Source organism: Molothrus ater, chromosome 11 (assembly GCF_012460135.2).
Source record: "Molothrus ater isolate BHLD 08-10-18 breed brown headed cowbird chromosome 11, BPBGC_Mater_1.1, whole genome shotgun sequence".
Taxonomy (NCBI): domain Eukaryota; kingdom Metazoa; phylum Chordata; class Aves; order Passeriformes; family Icteridae; genus Molothrus; species Molothrus ater.
Window position 1 is genome coordinate 5,886,216 of NC_050488.2, and position 18,974 is coordinate 5,905,189.

At 47.4% G+C, this 18,974-nt stretch overlaps 1 protein-coding gene across 2 annotated transcripts in view; it reads left to right on the plus strand.

The window, feature by feature from the left end:
• The first annotated feature begins 4,236 nt into the window (after window positions 1-4,236).
• Window positions 4,237-18,974, plus strand: part of SFMBT1 (Scm like with four mbt domains 1) — an 81,502-nt gene continuing 66,764 nt past the window's right edge. Inside the window, exon 1 of one of the 2 annotated variants that reach the window (XM_036391095.2) lies at window positions 4,237-4,281. The gene's annotated coding sequence lies outside the window, so the exon portion shown is untranslated. Of the gene's footprint in view, window positions 4,282-12,537; window positions 12,610-18,974 lie in introns of those variants that run through there. The other variant, XM_036391094.1, reaches the window with a different exon arrangement.

Consider the following 18,974-nt stretch of genomic DNA (forward strand, 5'->3'; position numbering starts at 1 on the left):
GGGAACTTTACCCCTCTCTGAAGCATCCCACAAGTTTTTGGCATTGAGAAAGTAACTCTTACACTGAGCTGTGCTGGCAGTGTAGTGTTGTGAGCTATTTCACCAGTGCTGTGGCATGTGCAATATATATTGTGCATGTTGCAGCAACAGGAGGGATGATGAATGGGTTATGTGTGCCCTGCTTTCTGCTTCCGTTGATAAGTGACTGATAAAGCTGACAAATAGCTGGATTAAGTAAACAGAGCCTACATAACTCATTCAAAGGGAATAACTGTTTACAAATTATCAATTGTTATCTGCACAGTTTTGAGTTAGGGATGATGGATTCCGTTCCTGTGTAGAAATAATGGGCTGGTGATGTGTATCAGGTATGTGAGAGTAAAATTGGCCATCTGACAGTGCTCATCCTCAGGACAGGGACTGGCAGGAAAGTAAAAAAAGAAATGTTGCCTGGACCAAGTAGAGCAATTTTTGTCTCAGACAAAAAACAGGAATCTGAATACAACAGAGGCTTCGGGTTTGGCTCCTAAATACAATCAGAATAATTTTTAGTCTTGTTTAGAAGCTATTGTAACTAGTTACTACTCAAGGGCCAATTTCCATCTCATTCCCATGAGCAGTGTTTGCAGAAAATGTAGAATGCATATCTTTTATTAGAACAGGAAGAAATGCCTGCTAATATAATGCCACTTCATTTCATAATTCACTGTAGGATGAGAATGGGATTTCAGAGCTGCTGATGTTTTAATCTCATGTTTCCTTGTCCAAAGTAAAAAGCTGTTCATGAACCATGTCAAGTTAAACAGATTTAGTTCCTCGATGGCTGTGTTGTATTTCTAGCACGTGTTAAAGGTGGGGGAGCGCTTGTGCTCAGCTCTCTATGATCAAGTGCTTGCTTTTAATTTACTGAGTCGTCCCTGCAGCATCCTGATAACAAAACGCGGCTTCAGATTGCTGAGATAACACTGAGTGCCGATTGCACATCAGAGAGAAAATAACTTGGCTCGCAAGAGGCCGGACTGATCCGCAGGGAAAGAGGCTCTGAGTGGGGCTGGGAGCGCCGGCACAGCCCGGCCAGAGGGGCCGGGACTGCGGGGGATGCCCGGGAGCTCCTGGCCTGGGTGCGCTCCCTCCGGGGGTTTGGCACCCTCTGCTGTCCAAAAAACCCCAAAACACCCCGGAAACCCGACCGCACGGGGATCTAAAGAGCAAATCAAACTCTTGACTGAATAATTTTGGTGATCAGCCCCCCCCCCCCCCCCCCACTCTTACTTGCTGCAGCAAGTAGTGAATGTCCACCAAAAAAAAAAAAAGGCAAACAAAAATTTTCCTGCTTCACAATTTGCATAATTGCATTGGCTCTGTTTCTCATAAATGAAGTGACCAAGTCTTGGCTCCTGAATCCACTGCAAGGCTTCCTGACCATTCAGGCCAGATGCAAATACAGCACAAAGACTGATGCTGGAGGAGTCTCAGATATGCTGAGAGAGGCTTTTTCTGCCTCAGCAAGGGCTCTGCACAATTATCACCGAGTCAAAACCACCCTAGCTCAGTGGAAACAAGCAGGTTCCTACCTAACATCTGGCATGGCTGTTCTTGCTACACAAGCATCTTGTGCTGCAGCTGAGAGTGCTGAAAATTGCCTATGACACCTTATGCATGTTTTAGCTATTTAGTTAAATGTTTATTCACTCCAGGTTTTTTTGGTAGCAATTAACAAATGCTTTCCTTGACAGAGACACACAGAGCTTCACTCCTGCAACAGAAACATGGGACACCTGGCTCTGCAGGAAGGGGAATTCAAACCTAGAAGCTCTGGAAAACAGGAGGCCTGTTTCTGTTGTGTGATTACCTCCTATATCTGATTGACAAGGTAAGAAATATTCTGTATAGTAGGCATGGGAGCCCCTAAGGAAATAGCCCTTGTTTGTCCCTTCTGTATTTCACATTTGGATCTGTGCTTGCACACTGTATTCAAGCTAAAAAATAGGAATTTATCACCCAGATCTGCAAGGCACACAGTGCCAGTCTTCCCTTAACAGACACCAGAAAACCAAAGCTGTGCTTCCCAGTGGAGGCCCCTCAATGGCTTTGATTGTTAAATGGCTTCAGTTCCATCTTTATGAATTTTCAGTTTTCTGTGGCCTCAAGTATGAAATCCATGGCAAAAGCAGGACAAAGCACTGTTCTTCTGAGAGCACAGATCCTGACAGGGATTGCTGCATTCCTTCCTGGCTTAGCTGGAATTCTGAGCCACCTTCCTCATGTTAATCTGGGATCCAGAAGACCCCCATAGTCCAGGGCAACAAGCACAAGTGCCTGTGTGGGGCAGGTGCCATGGTTTTGTCCAGGGTGGGCAGTGCCTCACCCCTCACCCTTGTCCAGCAGTAAATAGTTCACCAAAAAAGCCCCACACCAGCACCCTGTGTGCCCTGGAGCTGGGGGTCTCAGGGTACAAGCTCAGCCAGGAGCTGTTCCCTGCAGGAGCTCCTGTGCCTGCTGATGTCCACTGCATCCCCAGGGGAAAGTCATTTGGGGAATGCAGCTCTAGGCTAAATTGCCACTTGTTTCTCTTGCCTTTCACTTCACTCCAGCAGGCTCGATGCTGCTTCCTTAACAAAGGATTAAATCCTTAAATGGATTTACTAATCAACTGCTTTTCTTTCCATACCCGCTCTGCTTCTCCTCACATCTTCTCAGACCTGGGAGGATAACTAAAGGCTCAGAATGCTCATACTCATTTCTATTATAAGAAGAAGAAAATACACTGATTCTAAGAAATTCCAAAGCTTTTGGAAATAGCTTTGGTTTTTTTGCTGCAAGAGCCATGGTGTTCTAAATAGACTGCAGCTCTTCACATTCAGTCTCAATAGAAAATGAAATGGAGGAAGTGCAGAAGGCAGCACTGGCATGATTTGCATACAGTCTTTGAAAACAAGCCTCAGATAGAGGCAACTGAAAACCAGCTTTTTATCAGGCTCTTGCTGCAACAGTGCTCAAGTCAAAGAAAGAAAAGCTGACCTTGTGACAAAATAACCCTCACTCTGGTGTATATCTGACACAAACAAAAAAAGATAAGACACTGTATTTTAAAGAGGACACAGAATTAGAAACTTGAGTGGTGGGAAAACACTAAATAAAACCCAGAATCCTTATTTGAGATCTCCAGTGAGTGGAAGCCAAGGTACCTGGTGCTGCCTGTGCATAGGGCAGTCTGCTGCTGAGCTATATATTCAACCACAGATTGGTTTCCCCAAGCATCAGCCAAGACATTGTTTTTATTGATTTATTTTGCTATCTTCCCACTGCAGTGATAGGATGACAAAAGAACCACCTGTGGGTATCCTAATATATCTAATGCCAGCAGATTTTCAGGTTGAATAAAAACAATAAATCTTTCCAGGCACAAAGGGGAAACTGTGTGGTAAGTTAATTTGGGAAACTAAAGAGCATGATTTAGGAATATTGGGTTTGTTAGAATGGATCAGACCAGTCCTCTTGGTTTACTGTCTTCTCCTCAGAGATAGATCCTTAGAGATGACACAAAAGAACACAAAATAAGGCCCAAAATAGTCAAATGTTCAATGACACTTCCAGGGACTGGCCTGCTTTCTGACAGTGCAGCAGTAATTGTTACACCAGTGAGCAAGAGGTCTGACTCTCACTGTATTATGCACATTACAAGTGCTCCAAAAATTGGCTAGAATTTCCTAAGGAACCCAGGCACAATCCGCTCATGGCTGTGCTGATCACTGCATCTCTTGTGGGACACAGCCTGGATTTTCCCTAGGGCACTACAGGTAGATTTGTTGTACAACTTCCTCTTAAATTAAGGGAGAAAATGAATAAACATGTAAACCTGTTCAGCCACGTAATATATTCACAAATCAAGGCTAAAACACTAGTTAGTCAAAAATGGTGTTGAGTCTAGCACACCAGAAAACAAAGTTCTCTTTCTCCTCTGTTCTTCCAGTGGGGTTTCCTGTCTCCTCACTTCCATGAACAGGCTGAACTTGTCTTGTGGGGTGCTCCTAAAAATACATATTAAGCCTTCATGGTAACACAAGGTTTCTTGGATACCATCTATTTCAAAACAGTAATTTTACACTCTCTTGAGCTTTCTGCTAGTTAAAGCTTCCAGAATAACACATCCCTTATTCTACACCACTCTGCTTTCCCCAAAGCAGGTCCAGCATGGGCAAGAGTGGCTGAAGATCCCCACAAGTGCTGCTTTGCTGATAAATCCTAGCCCTGACCTATTCTTGGCAGTGCATCTGAAAGGTTAGTTTTTGTTTTATTCCTGGCTTCTGCATCATATTTGTCCAAATTTTGAGTCTGACCTAGGAAATCTAGGCAATTTTATTCATCCTGATCTTGGATTTTTGATAATAATACTATAACATGGTACATATACATGCACTGCTATATATGTAGCTCAAGAATGCAGTTTTGAATGATATGGCAAATTGTGTAATATATTTACACTTCTTTAGATTGCTTAAAGGAGCATAAATAAAGGCAGTGTATCTGCCCCAAAAACCCCAGATATCAGTAGTGATGGCCTCTGTAAGGTCAAGGCAGTAATACACACCTGCCAAATTCAGACCTGCGCTCTTCTCAGACATAGGGAAAAAATCAAATTGAGTGAAGGTGTAGAGCTCCAGAGATATTTCAAAGCAAGCCAATAAAAGGGAAAAGCCTGAAAGTGACACTCACCAATAACAGGATTCTTAAAGCCTCAAACTCGATAAACCCACAAACCAAAAGAAATTAAGCAGGCTGCGTCACTTCAGGACATCATGCTATGGGATTTTAACAAGATTCATGGGTATTAAAAAGTAATGGCATAAATTGGGTATTTAAAGTCAGTATTGATTTGTTGCCAGATTCTGCATATCAACAATTGCACTTGAGTGTCCATTTACTTTGCTCAGAAATAAATATTCCTGCCCAGCTGCATGTGCTAGTTGGAAGAGAATCAGTTTTCACCACTGGCAAAGGGACAGGTTGTTATCTCAAGCCACATGGTTCATTGATTTATCCGTGGTGGAGTAAATACAAAAATGTATAGGAATGCTGTCAAAATCATTTATTTAAAAGCTTTTTTTGGAAGAAGAATGATAGCACATTCCCAGGTAAGAATGCAAGAGGCTTTCTGAGTATTTGGACTTATTAACTGGTTGAGGTAAATTATCTCCATTTGATGTTTCTGGCTGGCAGAGTTAATTTATTTGTACAAAAGTATTTAATGATGCAGGGAGATTGTTATTGGTGGTTTAATTATTGTTTTGATCAGAGCTTCTGTATGGGTGGTAGTACTCCTAATAAGATAATCATACTTTTTCATCTGTTAATGAGTCTTTGGAGTATTCCCAACACAGTTTTAAGTCTTAGTTGTTTTCCCGCTCTTGGCTTAATTTCTGTGTTTCATTTGGCTTGCATAATGAAACAAGATGGGCTGCTTTACTGCTGTTTATAATAGGTCTTCCTAATATGGTTTTCTGTGCTTGGGCTGATCAGGATTTTCCAAAACCACATAAATGTTTTTAATCTGGGGGGGGAAAAAAAATCACTTTGCCTGTAAATTGAAAGCAGTAAATTGGGGTTTTGTTCTCAGGTAAATGATAATATTGTTCTTGCACAATCTCCTAGTGGTATCTGAATTTTATCACTGAAAAGCATGTTGTCTCCCTCTCTTTTCCATCTATATCACTTTAAATGCCCCCAAAGAATTCCCTATATCTCTTCCTGCAAATACTTTCTAAGTAGTTGGTGAGATCACAGTGAAATACAGTGAAAATATTGACAATATGGGCAGTATTTGAAAATTAACAGTGGGAAGGGCATGGCCTGACTGAGGTCCAGGGTACTTCAGCAGTGGGTGTTGATGTAAACCATCTTTACAGAGGTTCATTTTAATTATATGAGAAGCTGGGAAATTGTAGGAATGTTAAGAGGACAGCCATAAAAGAGCACAGTTAATATCATGTCAACAGAGGAGCTTTGTTTTTCTCTAAAGGTGAATATTCTAGTTCTCATAGTATCTTCTTTATGGAGTATTTCTATACTCAGCTTTTCTCAGTTGTGTGACTACAACTTCCCCTCTGCTTCATTTTTATTCTGAATTTCCTAGGCCTGGCTCTCCTTGTTTTGCAGCCCACCTTGGTTCTGTTGCAGTAATGTGCCCACAGGGACAGCCCACACTGCAGAGATATAAAACCATGGGCACATGAAAAAGCAAGTGGTGCCTAAATGTTCCTGTGCTCTGCCTGCCACAAGCACAAACAATATTTCAGTCCTCTGTGACAGTTATACAGGTGCCTACTACTAAAACTGTACTGGAAGAAGGTGACAGAAAATTCCTTTTTCTCCTCTGGAACTTTCTCATCCTCTTTGATGCCAAGGAAAAAAGAAATGTATTTAAGCAGTAACAGAAGTGCTCCCAGTTCAGCTTTACCTTCAGAGGTGGGTGATGGTTTTTTGTTAGGTCATTGTTAGGGTCTCTTTGGGACTGTTTCACTGTTTCTTATGGGCTGGGGTGTTTCTCTTGTGCCATCTCACAGAGCTTCCAGAGGCAGCAGGAGATGCACAGAGACCTGGGAAAATGTCTTTTTTACCAAAAAAGAAAGAGAGGACTGGAAGGAACTAGATTAGGGAGGAATAGAGCTTCTTGTATTTTTATCAGGCATCGCAGATCTTCAGAGTTAGCAGTAATTTCCTATTTGGTACTCAGTGAGCCGGGGAAAGGGCATCAAGCACGTCTGCCTATAATTTAGGAAAACTGCAAGATTACTCATAGTTTCTCCCCTCATCTCTCCCAGGCTTTAGCCTGAGAAATTTATCCCTCTCTGTTGTGACCTGTGTGAGTGCCTTACACATGCAAAGTCTTCAGCTGTGTTAAAAATGTTAAAATTATGAGGATTTTCATAGTATGGAAAATATCCTAATATCTTAATTACTATCATAAACCTGGGGAACAGAGCTAATGCTGGACCTCATATACAGGCAGCTGTTGCACAAGTAGAAATTAAAACTCTCTGAAAAGCTAAGTCTAAATAGAATTTAAAAAGGGCAGGGGAAAATTACATATGTAAAATGAACAGCACCATGGCTGCTAAAGAACAGGTTTCTTCCATGAATTTATTCTTCTTATAGTTCTGGGAATTAATCTGAAATGTAAAATGAACCAAACAACCCAAGTAAGGTACAATAGATGCTAATAGGAAATAATAAAATAGGATGTACAGCAGTCAGGAGAAATGAGAAAGAAGCAAAAATGCAGGTGGAAAAAGCAGTCAAACATAAAAGATGCTCAGGAGGTGAACAGGGAGAAGGTGGAAGATGGGTGTCCTGTGCTGCAGAGTCCAGGCTACAGAAGCTTTGCTCTTGCTGCCAGCTGAATGTCTAACTAAAGGCCCAGTAGCCTCTTTTTTTTGTCATTTACCTAAAATCACTAAAATGGTGTGGCCTGAAGCCTTCTTAAGCCAAGTTTAAAGTCTGTAAACCACAAAGCAGGCAGCTGGGGAAGGGAAGCTATGGAGCACATCACTTGGATCTGTTTCTACCCTTCATCCTCAACCTCCTCAAGCATCTCTGCATGCCAACAAAATGCCTTTGAAAGAGAACTGTCTCTAATATTTGGAAGAAAGTGTTGCCTCTGTAGCTATTAACATCCCCAGTGTCCACACCATGCCCTGCTGGCACACCTGGCACCTGCTGCTAATGGCAGGGGCATCTTGAACCAGGCCACTGAAGGGGCTGGATGGTCTGATCTGCACCACCCCACGTGCCACCAGCAACAGCAAAGGACAGAGTCCAAGTGGCTCTTCCTTTGTGCCTGCATTAGGGTTCCTTTGAGGATGAACTGATTGTCCTTCACAAGGCTGGCAGCTGACCCTTTCACCAGCACTACAACTGCCATAATTTTCAGGCCAAACAAAGTCTGAAAACAGGAAGAGCAAAGGAGAAGTCCAGGGATGTCACTCAGTCACCCACAGCAGGTTATCCTTTGGGTTAGCCTTAGTCTGATCCACTGGCTACAGAAATGGCAACTGCACATCTCTGGTTATTATCCCAGAGGTACAAAATGTGGAGAGCACTGAAGGTTAAAGAGCCCTTGGCAAATGTTCTTTAACACTGCAGTAGAATACTGCACATTCTGGAAGAAGACATGGAGTTCTAAGCTAACAGCATTTGCTGAGGAAGCCCCTGTAGTTATGGAAGACTTCATGAGCTCAAGCCACTGTCCAGCTGTCTGTGGAGAGTCAGACTGACTGGGCTTGGTCTCAGCTCAGCTTTGGGCATCCTGGGCAATGCTGGTTTGCTCTGCAGCTCTTGTAAGGGCCCTGTTGCCTCCACAAACACCAACTTCTGCCCCATTAATGGGCTGGGCTGCAGATGAAGGTCACAAGGTATCCAAGGATTTCAGAAGCCCTCTTGGATTCCCTATGTAAGACACAAATAGTAATTCCAGTAAGAAAAATACACGTTCTTCATACACCTCACAACCTTTACTCAACCAAATCTATCCTATAAGTAAGGACTAAAGCTTTTAACCAACCTGTAACTAATTTGAATGAATACATCTGTGACTCAAAGCAGACACAGTGTTCCTGTAAATTAATTATCCCCACTTCACTGAAGGGGAATTCTCTGTTCCACGAGTTTCATTTGAGTACGAGCACAGAGCTGCAAACCCACACCAGTCCTGTTCTCAGTGCAGGGATGTACAGCTTGAGCCTGCTGTCTGTGCACAAAAAAATTCAGAGGGACTTCTTGGCACTTGCAGTCTACAGGAGTGTGGTGCTAATTAGTGTAGCAAAACAAAGGCAAACTGAATGTTTCACTGAAAGGAGCAGAAAGCCCTGCTCAGGGAAACTGGCTGCACTTAAACCTGGGTACTGATTTTCTAATGCTGTTCACACAGCTTGAACACTTCAGCTTCAAAACAGGTCTCCCCTAATATAAGAGAACAAGTGAAGGAAATGATGGTGTGATGCTAACAATATATGTGACTTACTGGATCAATTCAGGGAAAATTTGGAATTCCTCATTAATCACTTAATGTAAACAAAGAAAATTAGTTTTTGATGATCAGGAGGTTCCTAAAAGACATGTGGCTTATTTTGCATGAAGCATCCCAGTTTAATTTTGTATAAGAAATGGCCTACCACAGTCAGAAAAAATGTCCAAAACAGAAACAAGTGCCAAAACAGTGAGAGGTTGTAGGGAAACAGGTGAACCATTGTGGTTCTTGGAGATTCATGTGTCACCATGGACAGCTTTGGTTGAAGAAATAGGACATACTGAGGGATTTGTGGGTAGCCTGGAGCCAGGACATTTCACAGAAGCCCAGGAGCAGGCTGCTTTACAGGTACAACATTTGCCACCTTCCTATGTGCCCAAAAGTGTGGACAGGTTGCAAAGTGAGCTGCTGGAAAAGGTGAAACCTCTGAGCAGGCTGAATGGTAAATAATCTTAAAAAATAGGACAAGACGCATATTTTTAAGGCATAGAATCTTAAACTGCTCTAGCACAATTGATCTATTGCCTGGAGTACCAGAAATGGGTTGGAATGTAATAGCAAGAAGTCATGCACTTAAAGATTAATTAGAATAACTGCAAGTGAGCTCAGAGGTTCATCAAATGTGAGATTACAAGAGGAGGAATCCAGGTATGTTATTGGTTGTAGGATAACTATGATGCCACTGTAATGTGGTCTTAAAAATGCTAATGTATTCTGGGATGCATTGAGTGAGGTATTTTCAGGAGACGGTGAGATATTAATATCGTGGTACAAGGCAGTTGTTAAGACCTTGTTTAGAACACTGCACACAGGGTAGAAGGTATAAAAGGACACTGGAGGAGTGGAAAACCTATTTGGAGAGAAGATTAAAAGCAAAGCAGAAAGACTGAGAATGGATGATCTAATTGCTATTTATAGGGACATTTTAGGTAAGTATCAGAGAAGCAAAGTTATTTAATTCAAAGGGCAAAATGGTAAAGACCTAATGGATATAAATTGGTAGTGAATACATTTACACTGGAAATTAGAAAGTTTCTAGTTTCAGAACAGTGGATGCTAGAAAAGCCTTGAAGATAAAAGTAAGGCACCTTGGCTGTCTGATGGCAGCTTAGTTACCCAGTTCATCCTCCAAACTGGATAATAAAATGGTATTGGGTTTCTCACAAATTGCCATTCCTGCAAAGAGGATATAAGGAGATTTAATCCCCGTGTGAGGAAATGTGTATTTGCAGTGTGTTAGCCCCTGTTTCAGGAGTTTGCTAACGTGCCAGAAGATCCAGCAAGATTCCACTTCCTTTCCGTGTCTTTTTAACCTCCAAATCACCAGAGATGACACAAAGTTAACGTGTCATGGAGCTGGCCAGGCGAAGGTTCTTCTCAGTAAACAGCTGTCCTTCTGTGAGTGACGATTAATAGGACATAGAAGATCGTTTAGATGTTTCACGGATCAGACTGGTGGGTCACGTTTCTTTCTCTACGCAGTTGTGTGTACCAAGGACTCATTTCCAGGATCGCCGAGCAGTCTGAAAGGGCGTGCTTCTTGCTCTTGCCAGCCTGGGAAGTTTGTGATACCTGACTTTTGAGGTTTTCTTCCTGTTGCACACCAATTTGGGGCTTTTGCAGAACAAGTCCTCAGTTTCTTGGCGGCTGTGCTTAGGGGAGGGGGTGCCTGCCGTGCCTGGCGGTGGCCGCGGAGATGTTCCGGGCGACTGTCGGAGCCTGGCCGGGCTGGCCCGGGGCTGCCTGGAGCGGCGCTCGGTTATGCAGGCGGTGTCTGCTGGGACTCAATTAGGCGGTGCGGCAGCGCTTTCGTTTGAATAGTTAATTGCGCGGTGCCGGGCCGGGAGCGCTCGGCGGGGCCCTGCGGATCGGCATGGCGAGACCCCCCTCTAGTGGAGGGCCCGGGCCTCGCCCGCCCCTCGGCGGGAACGGCAGCGGGAGCGGGCGGGCCGGCGCTCCGGGAAACGGAACCGCGGGCAAGAAGCGCTCCAGCCCCGCGGGGGCCGGCCTTGGGCAGCGCCGCGGCCGCTGCGAGCCCCGGGGCGGCTCCCGCCGGGCGCGGGCCCCGCTGTCCCGGGCGGCGGGCGCGCTGTGCTCGCTCCCGAGCGTCACGGGAAACGTCGTCGCTTTTTTGCTTCAAGCCAGGGGGAAACGGAGCTTTCTTATCCTCGTGGAGAGCAGCATCTCTCCTGCGAGAGGAGCTGCGTGGCCGGCTCCGTCCTGCTTGGCATCGCAGCGCATCGCTCAGGAGCAATGGGAGCCCGGCGCGTCTCGGCGGTGCCGCGGCGCGCAGAGCGGTGTGAGCGATCTCCCCGCTGGATGCGTAATGAGCAACTTCATGGTTCCATTCGTTCTTCCTGCCCGCTGTTCCGGCACTGCCGCTCTGGTTATTTGTTGGCACTTCTTTGCTCCAGAGACAAACCATACAGCTCACTCGATCGGCCCGCTCTTCGCCTCGAACACTCATTTCGGGTCGGTAGCAACTGGTGTCCGGCACGACGCGAGGGCACGTACGCACGAATAAGCCCCGGTGCCCGCGGGCTGGGCGAGCCGGCGGAGAGCCCGCGGCCCGGGAGCGCGTCCCCCCCGGCGGCGAGCGGACCGGAGCGCGGCCGCAGCGCTCCCGCCGCCGTCTCCGGCCGCCGCCGCCGGCGGGCGGATGCGCTCCCGGGGAGCGCAAAGGCTTTTCGCGCTCTGCTCCCGCTGTCCCCCGCCGACTGGCGGGCTCGTTGTCGGCCACGGCCTCGGTGCGGGCCGGCTGTGCGGATCGGGGCGGGGGGGCTCTCCCTTTCCGCCCCTCCGTCCCCGCCGCACGGGCAGGAGCGCGGTGTTGCACAACCCGCTTCCTTTTTCTTTCGCTTCGCTGCGCCGCGGGCAGCGGCGGCGAGTGCGCGGGGCGCCGGTCTCCGCCCTGGGTGGGGGGAACGACACGGCCGGTGCCGCCCGCCCGCTCCTCGCCAACTGCGGCGCTGGCGCGGCCCCGCCGGCTGCGCGGCCCCGCGGGGGCTGGGGAGGGGGGGCGCCGCCGGTCCCCGCGCCCCGACCGACGGGGCCGGTTCTCTCCGAGGGGAAGGGGACTAAATCCTCGCCGGGGCGGGGGGGATGGAGTCGGGACCGCGCATCCCACGGCAGGCACCGACCGCCCGCTCGCCCGCCGGGCCGTGTCCCTTCCCGCGGCGCCCGGGCAGGGCGTGGACGCCCGCCCCGCCCCGGTAGAGTCGCGGCGGCGGCGCGTCCCGTTACCGGCGGCCGAGCCCGCGCTGCCCCCGGCGCGGCGGGAGCAGGTGTCCGGGGGCAGCAGCCCGGGACAGCGCGGCGGGGGCGGGGTCGGGGCCGGGCCCCGCGGGGCCGGGCGGGCGGAGGCGGCGGCGGCGGGCTCGGCGCGCCCGCGGCAGGAGGGAGCCGGAGCGCCCGAAAAGCCGTGAGGGGAGGGGAGGGCGGAGGGGCGGGAGGGGGGAGGCAGGCGGGCGGGCGGCGGGCGCATGCGCTCTGGCGGGCCGTGCCATATTGGAATGAGGCAGTGAGCGGAGCGCCGGGGAGCCCGAGCCCCGGCAGCAGCGCAGGGCTGGAAAAACTCCCCGCAGGTGAGGCGGGCGGCGGCGGCGCCCGCGCGCGGGTGGAGCGGCCCCGGGCGCAGCTGTTGGGGGCGTTTTGCCGGCGGGGCGCGGGGCCCGGAGGGTTTTTCCGGGCTCACGAAGTTTGGATGCGGGAAAAAGGCGGCGAGGCAGGAGGAGGAGGAGGAGGAGGGAAGAGGCAGGCGGAGCGCGGCGGGGAGGCGGCAGCGGCAGCGCGGGGGGGACGCGCCTTCGGCCGCGCCGAGGAGCGATGCGCGGGGCTGGCCGGGCGCCGCCGCGCAACTGCCCGCGCGCAACTCTGCGCGCTCCCGCCAGGGGCCCGCGGCGTCCCGCGGCGCGCTCGGCCGAAGTTGCCCTCCCGGCCGGCCCCGCGCCCGCCCGAGGACGCGCCCGGCCCCCGCGGGAACTTTGTGCGCGCCGCGCCGCCGCCCCGGCGGGGCCGGTCCCTGCCCGCGCCCGCGGGGGGCCGAGCCCACCGAGCGCCTCTCGCTCGCCCCCCTCCCCCTCAAAATGGCGGTGGAAGGGGACCTTTAAACCCCGCGCCGCTCCGCTCCGCACCCCCGCCGGGCGCGGCCGCGCTCCGCTCGGCGCGGCGCGCGTCCCGCCCGGGGCAGCGGCTGGCGTCGGTCCCCGTCAAGTGGCCCGTCAGCGAGCGGCTCTCGCCTCCCGGTCGGGCTGGGTGGGTGGGTGTGGGGGGAGAGGGGCGGGCGCCGCCTCCGCGGCCGCGCCGCCGGCTCTCCCGCAGCGCCGCCGCCCGCGCTGCGGGGCCTGCGCTGCCGCGGGGCCGGGCATTGTGTGCGCGCCGCGCCCGCCGCCGCCGCTCCGCACCTCCGGCGGCTCCGCGCCCGGCGGCGCTCCGGCGAGCGACACACAGCCTTTGTCTCTCGGGGAGTCGGTCTGCGCTGCCCGCCGCTCCTGCACCTGAAGTCGTAAATCGGGCGCCGGTGACACTGCCCGGGCGGCCGCCGAGGATGCCCCGGGACGCCAACTTCGGGCTGGGGAGGGAGCGGCGCCGGGGCAGCGGCTGCGGGAGGGCTCCCGCCCGGGCAGCGCCGGCTGGAAGCGGCGGGGCGGAATGCCCGCATCGGAAGGACTGAGCAAGTTTTCCGTCTGTGGCTTTTGCAAACTTGCTACCAAGCCCCCCCCCGCCACCCCCTACACAGTGGAAATAATGAAAGGAGAAGAAAAACAGCGCGGGCAGTTAATTGTGAATTTGTAACTACGTTCTCCGTTGCAGTTCTGCAAGGCCCTTATTTATTGAGAAATAGGCCAGTGATGTCTGTTTCACAGTCACATGCGTGCTTTAGCGAAACAATTATATCTACTTTGGAGAAACTTGTTGCCATTATAAAAAGGTTGTACATGGTAACCCTCGTGTCTGTCAGTTTCACCCACTCTGACAGCAGAATTCTGGTGGGAGATGTTTTGCAGCAGAAGAAAAGGCCTAACTTGCTGCTTCTTTGCTGCACCTTCCTTCCTTCATGGGAGCTGGCTGCTGTCAGTAGCCCAGGCAAACAGTTACCATAGCAAACAGTTCTGTGAGGCAGAGTATAAGGTGCACCACCAAAACTCACTCTGGAGAAAATGAGAGTCCACCTTGTAACTTCAGAAATACCATTGTTGCAACCTACGTAAGGTTTGCCATGTGTGTGAACTGGTCAGAAAGGTCCGATTTGTAAGAGGAAAAGTTGTTAATGGCAAGGAGTCTTGCTCCTTCAGGAGTGGGGCTGTAACTTGTAGCATCTACAGCATCTCATGCTGGCTGTGGTCTGTGATGACTGTTTCAAAATAGCCAACTGTTAGGACTAAGTAAATCAATGTGAAGATAAAAATAGATCAATTAACTGAAAGCCTAGGTTTCTTGTCTGGTAGGTGGTACTGACATGGATTTTACAATTAAAAAAATAAGTTTAAAAGTATCTGTCTATCTAAAAGATCATCTCTAGGGAGAACACTTAGTGGCCTTCCTGCCTTCGATTCAGCCACTTCCTCTTTTGCATTTGGTTTGTGAATTGTTGCCGTGATTGAGGGATGAGAATGAAATCTGGTTCTTCCCAGAACCTGTGTTGGGAAGATGCTTATGGACAAGATGGACAACCAAATAAAGCTGCTCCCACTGCCTTTTTCAATGACTCAAAGTCAGGGGATGGCATGGGTGTGCTGGGAGAATGGCTTTGCCATTGTTTGGTGTGTCTGTGGCGGGCACTTACCCTGGGACACCTCAGGATCCTCTCCTGTTAGAGCTGACACGCTCCTCCTCACGGGACACAGCAGGGAAACAGTGGCACATCTCTGTAGTTATTGATCTTTATGAGCTTTCCTTTGCTGTTTTTTCCCCCTGTACTATTAATTTGCCAGTATTGAGTTATCTTATCTGATTCGTAAACTGGCAAATCTCCTGAGCAATTGCTGCTGTGTGGAAAAGGTGGATTAAGTGAAAGCTGACATGTTAATGACTGATAGAGTTTGCAAGGTGTGATCTTTATGTTCTGGGAGCCCTTTCACTGCCTCATGGGGAAGATGTTAATGAGTACTACAAAAACAACATGTGCCACGGTATGTTTTGGTACCACTTTCCAGAGGAATTTTTGTCATTTCATGGCAGACCAGTGACAACTGTAGACCACAACCTTTCTGTCGTGGTTGCCTTTTGAATCCACCGTGCTTGGAATTCACCTTAACATCATTGCTGTGCTTCCAGTTGTGAAGTTTGGCTGTGGCATGATGATCATGCAGTGATGCAGACACCAATACAGTCATTTGGTGCTGGCTTAAGTAATTGTCCTACAAGTGATGCACTTGAGGCACGTGGCATCTTAATTACATGAAGATGCTGACAGTGAAATCATTCTTGTTAAATCCACTACAGTGTCCTTTAGGGGCATGGGAAAATTAAACCTGGAGGTGCTTAGCAAGGGGCATTTTGGGGAGAGAGCTTCCAGTGTCTAAAACCATAGGGCTTGCATTACATCCATTGTTCCTATAATGACACAGCAGCCTTAATGCTACAGAATTGTCTTGGGATTTGGTTTCTTGACTTTTTAAGTGTGCAATTCTGTGTTGTATAGATTGGTCATTGACTTGAAACAGTGTAGCCTGTGCAAGTTACAAATGTTTTCTGGACCTATAACAGCTTTCTTTTGTGTTGTTCATCTGACTAATCTTGCTTGATGATTAGCAGATTTCATGTGTCATCTTTGTTTTGGTCTCTTGGAGCATCAGTGTTGCTGCTGGTCGTGGACTGGACTTTGTGCTCCTTTCCTTCTGCTTTTGGAGAGTGACTGTCAAGTTTTAGGTGTTTAAACTTGAAGTGGCTGTTATTTAAAGATTTTAAGGTCGTGGGGATTCTCCCTCTCAGGAATACTTTCTTACTTGAAAAGTAAAGAAATAGAATAAAAGGGAAGGAGTTGATTTTTTTGTTGTTGTTTTGATTCAAATGCTTGTTGAAATGGTGCTGAAGGCAAGCACTCTGTCAGTGTGTGATATCCTGAAAATGTCCTGAATGTGACATTTAGCAGTTTGCATTCTTGAAGTTCAGAAAAAGTAAAAAATGAGAGTAAATTTTTGTCTTAAATTTATATTAGCATCTTATGATTTTTAAAGCCTTGACATCAGTGCAATGATATTTTATTGTAATGATATATTTTTGTGGCTTTAATCCATAATTCTTTCCACTTTCTTTATATTGATAAAACCTATGAAAGAAGCATTGAGATGCTAATTAATGCTCTTTTGATTTTAAAATAGTTTTGGTTCCCAGGGTACAGAATATAAATACATTTTTTTAAGTTGAATTTCATGCATGTGAGACACACGTTTTCTGTGTTGATTTTTCCTCCTTTTTCCCAGACTTTGCTCACAATCTTTGTGGATTGGTGGTGTTCATAAGATAATAATAGTAGCAATAGTAATAATACTACTAATAATAATCATCATCATCATAGTAACAATTATCATCATTGTTTTGCCCCTATTTATGGGTGAGATTGTGGTTTTTTAAGTGTTCCTAGTAAAGGCTGGTCTGTAGAATTAAAGTATTACAGCATGAATTTTTCTCTGCATCCTTAATAGGACATCTCTTAGGGGAATTACATGTTTGAATAGTTTAAATGTTCCCCTGTGAGAAAGGAGGGTGTGAACTTAGGCTAGAACAAGATATTGTGCCTATCAGTTGGGACTCTCCAGGTGACTCTCCACATCTCTGGGAAATTAGTGAATTTTAACTAATGCAAAGCTGCATGGTGGCTCCTGAATGGTAGGGGAATGCTTTAACAACCTTTGAAGGTGGAAAACCATAAGTCTTCAGGGTACTTTTCTGCTTTGTTTGGCTTGGGATTGTTGGATTGTCACCCACAGACACCAGTGAGTGATAGTGGGCCCTGGAGAACATTAAAGATAGACTCTGAAATTGTTAGGCTTTGTGTTTTGCCAGATCATTGCACCTGCGTAAGCAGTATGATAAATGATATAATTGTTAGATGTGATGATTGTTTAGTAATTAAATATAATTATTATGTAATCATAAGAAGAATCATGAGAACCTATGTTAGAAATTTAAGGGGGAGCTACGAGGAGCCATGCTTGGCTGGAATCTATGTATACAATAGAACAATATAAGTTTAATTATTAAACATGAAAGTTATATAACAATAGAATATAAAAACATGTTCATCCCAAACGTATGGTCGGAGTCAGATTTGGGTTGAATACCCCTGACAGCCAGAGCTCTTAATCAAAGCACCTGCATATAATCATTTTCGTGATTATGTGTTTCTGAACGCTAACAGGAGGAGTGGTCAGCTGTGCAAAAAAAGGCGGCCTGGGCCCCACACAGCTGAGGAAGCCCAGGTCCCAAGGTCTCTTTTTTCACCTGTCTGCCCCTCCTCTTGTTCCCTTTCTTTACGTCTTGTGGATTGTCTGGGATGTCTTCATTCGTCTTTTCATGGAGACAGTGATGTTCAGATTTATTTTCCCTGTGAAAATAATCATCCCAGTACAACACCTGTTGGATGTTGGTGTCACAGAAACCCCAGACCCTCAGTCATGTTTTGTTGACTTGGTTTGGGGAAGAGTCCTGAGAGGAGAGCCAAAAAACTGCACACATGCAGGTATTCCATGCTGATCTCATGAGTCTGTTTGCTGGGATAAGCAGGTTAGCAATAATGTTAAAGCCTGAAGCAGGAAGGGCTTCAGTGAGGTTTGCAGTAGCACAACCATCTCTTCTGCAATTCCTCACTCTGCTACTGGGATTTCTGCTCTTTAAGTGTGGTTTTTTTTATAAGATAGAACATCCTTAAGTGACACAAGGTTTTTGCTGCATGGATTACTTGTGGTAAATAATGCACAAGTAAGAGATTTCCCTTCACTTAAAGTTGGTGGGAGCCATATTTTTTTGGGGGATTTTTCTACCCATTGGGATATGGCACATGGACAGGTTGCAGATGCTTTTACCTACAGTGCAGGTGAGTTGTAACTACAAAGGTAATCTCAGCAATTTGTTCAGATTATATGGACATTTAAAATGTGATTATTGTCCCTAGAGTCATCCTGAGCAGCAGTTTGCTGGTGTTCAAGGTCATTGTTTATATTGCTGTGGCACTTCATTTACACTGGTTTATTTGCTGTTACACTTGAGAACACTTCTGTTCACTACAGAAATGATCTCTTTCTTCAAACAGATGAGTTGGGAAGGAGATTAGTGGAATGTGATGTTATCTAAAAACGATGCAGCTATTAAACCAGCTTTGAGATTCTCTGAGAGTACTGATCAGTGAGAGAAGAGATGCATCTTGGATTATATTTTTCTCTGAGAGTAAATGATGCAGGGCTGAGTGACCTCCTCTTCCATTTTGGCTGATTGGAGTTGAGGGCTCTCAGCATATCTCAAGGGGTGCTCTGTCTTGCAGAACTGGGTCATTGGTTGAAAATAATGGTGGTGGTGGGGAACCCTGCAAGGTTTTGCTGTTTGTCTCTTAATCCTTTTCAAGGATGTGAGGGACTGCAGCAGTGATCCTGAGGTAGATATCAAGTGGATTGGAGAAGATGAACTCTGTCTTGATGTATTGAGAGGCTTCAGTCACTCTTTCTTCTGGCAATGGGTGACAGAAAGCCATAAATAGCACCTTCAGATTTGTCATTGTTTCCAGAAGAAACCAATCAAGTCAGGAAGTGAAGGCACTTCCCCTCTGATGCTGGGTGTACATTTATTACAAATGGCTCTGTGGGTGTCTCACCTCTCTGTGCTGGAGCAGGTGATGCTCTGGCATTTCATATCTTTTATCTTGACCTGGGAAAATACATACAATTGTACAATTTATATTTTTATTATATGGTGTATTTTTTCTTTTTCTTGCCTGGCTGAATGAAATCCCTTT